The 2,272-nt window shown below is 41.7% G+C and overlaps 1 protein-coding gene across 1 annotated transcript in view; it reads right to left on the bottom strand.

Moving 5' to 3' along the window:
- Positions 1-2,272, bottom strand: part of FANCI (Fanconi anemia complementation group I) — an 88,223-nt gene that overhangs the window by 62,726 nt on the left and 23,225 nt on the right. The gene's annotated exons all lie outside the window — the stretch shown is intronic.

The following is a 2,272-nucleotide window of genomic DNA, read 5'->3' as shown; positions in this document are numbered from 1 at the left end:
GCATCACAGCTCACAGCAACCTCGAACTCCTGGGCTCAAGCGAGTCTCCTGCCTCAGCCTCCCAATTAGCTGGGACCACAGGTGCCCGCCACAACACCCAGTTATTTTTTGGTTGCAGCCGTCATTGTTGTTTGGCAGGCCCGGGTTGGATTTGAACCTGCGAGCTCAAGTGTATGTGGCTGGCGCCTTAGCCACTTGAGCCACAGGCACCGAGCCAATATATTTCATTTTTAATGGGTATAAATTTCATGAAGTGATTCTACCTTAACTTACATACTACACATCTTACATGTTTCTATTACAGTATGCTTATCTTGGTCACAAATTTCTATGTTGAACACATTCATAAGTGAGGAATTTCTTGTATGTTGGAGTCTTTTCTTAGGGTACATTCGCAGAAAACTTGTATATTCCGTTCCCTATATAAAAGATATAAGATGACTTCCTTAGCCTTAAGGATCTTGGATCCTTTGTGAGTTTTTTTAAGTTTTTATTTTTCCTTTTTTTTTTTAGGCAGTCTCACTTTGTCCCCCTGGGTAAAGTGCTACAGTGTCATAGCTCACAGCAACCTCAAACTCTTGGGCTCAAGTGATTCTCTTGCCTCTGCCTCCCAAGTAGCTGGGACTATGGGTGTCTGCCACAATACCCAGCTATTTTTAGAGACAGGGGTGGGGATGGGATGGGGTCTCTCGCTCTGGCTCAGGCTAGTCTCAAACCTGTGAGCTCAGGCAATCCACCTGCCTCGGCTTCCCAGAGTGCTAGATTACAGGTGGGAGCCACTGCGCCAGGCCTCCCTTAAGGAACTTGGTATTATAAATAATGTTTAGAGAACTACATTGCTATGTTAAGGTAGACAGTGAAGTAAATAGAAACTATATGCATAGTCTTATAGCAGAAAATATAGTAAACCATCTTTCTCAAAAAATCCATTACAGACTAAATGGTCTTATATTGTTAAGAAAAAAATGGACTAAAAACTTCATAGATGGGCGGTGCCTGTGGCTCAGGAGGTAGGGCGCTGGCCCCATATACCGACAAGGGTGGCAGGTTCAAACTCGCCATGACCAAACTGCAACAAAAAATAGCCGGGCATTGTGGCAGGCACCTATAGTCCCAGCTACTTGGGAGGCTGAGGCAAGAGAATCACCTAAGCCCAAGAGTTGGAGGTTGCTGTGAGCTATGACACGACCGCACTCTACCAAGAATGACAAAGTGAGACTCTGTCTCCAAAAAAAAAAAAAGTCACAGGAAGATAAGTCTGTATACAAGAGGACCATCTGAAGGCCAAGAGCTCTAAGTGTATCCTGGGATGCATGCCAGACAAACAACACACAGCACAGAGACGGACTGTATTATCTTAGTTCTTAAAAGAACTGGCTTTACTATTGGCTGACTGTTATTATCAGGTGAATTTCATATCGAACTGTCAAAATGTTATTACCTTATTTGCTGTAGGAATGATATATAATATAATGTCCACCCTATCATTCAATGCCCGCTATAAAGCCCCAAAGTGAGAAATTATAGAATTTAATGTTAAGAAGTGTTTGCTCCCTTCCAATGACAAAAATTATACATATAACTATCACCCTTTTTAACTTGGTAGCCAGAAAGCTTCAAGCCAAATTTGAAGGCTATTTTATTATGATGTTTTCTGTATGAATTAACCACAAATGCTTATGGAATGTGAAATATAGACAGAAAAGACAAATTAACTTGCTTTGCTTTTATCTCTCCGACACTTCTTGCAGTCAGTCCCACCTTGTTTGCACGTATGTGCCATTACTCCTTATTTGAACACAATGGTATAGCATTTTTTTGTTTGTTTGTTTTTTGAGACAGAGCCTCAAGCTGTCACCCTGGGTAGAATGCTGTAGCATTACAGTTCACTGCAACCTCCAACTCCTGGGCTTAAGTGATTCTCTTGCCTCAGCCTCCCAAGTAGTTGGGACTACAGGTGCCCACCACAACGCCCGGCTATTTTTTGGTTGTAGTTGTCATTGTTGTTTGGCAGGCCTGGGCTGGATTTGAATCTGCTGGCTCTAATGTATGTGGCTGGCGCCTTAGCCACTTGAGCTACAGGTGCTGAGCCAATGGTATAGCATGTTAAAACCCAAACCCCAGAATTTTTGTTGCCATTGATTAAATTAGCTGTTCTCAGGTGACTGTGAGACTGATGAATAAACTCTCACTAGATTAAAATTAACTAAAAAATGATTTATTAGGCATCTATTTTGTGTTAATTTACTCATTTTCTTTCTTTTTTTTTTTT

Source organism: Otolemur garnettii, unplaced genomic scaffold (genome assembly GCF_000181295.1).
Source record: "Otolemur garnettii isolate 467f Iridium unplaced genomic scaffold, OtoGar3 scaffold00029, whole genome shotgun sequence".
NCBI lineage: Eukaryota > Metazoa > Chordata > Mammalia > Primates > Galagidae > Otolemur > Otolemur garnettii.
Note: the sequence above shows the minus strand (reverse complement) of the source record. Positions and strands in the feature narration are given on the sequence as shown.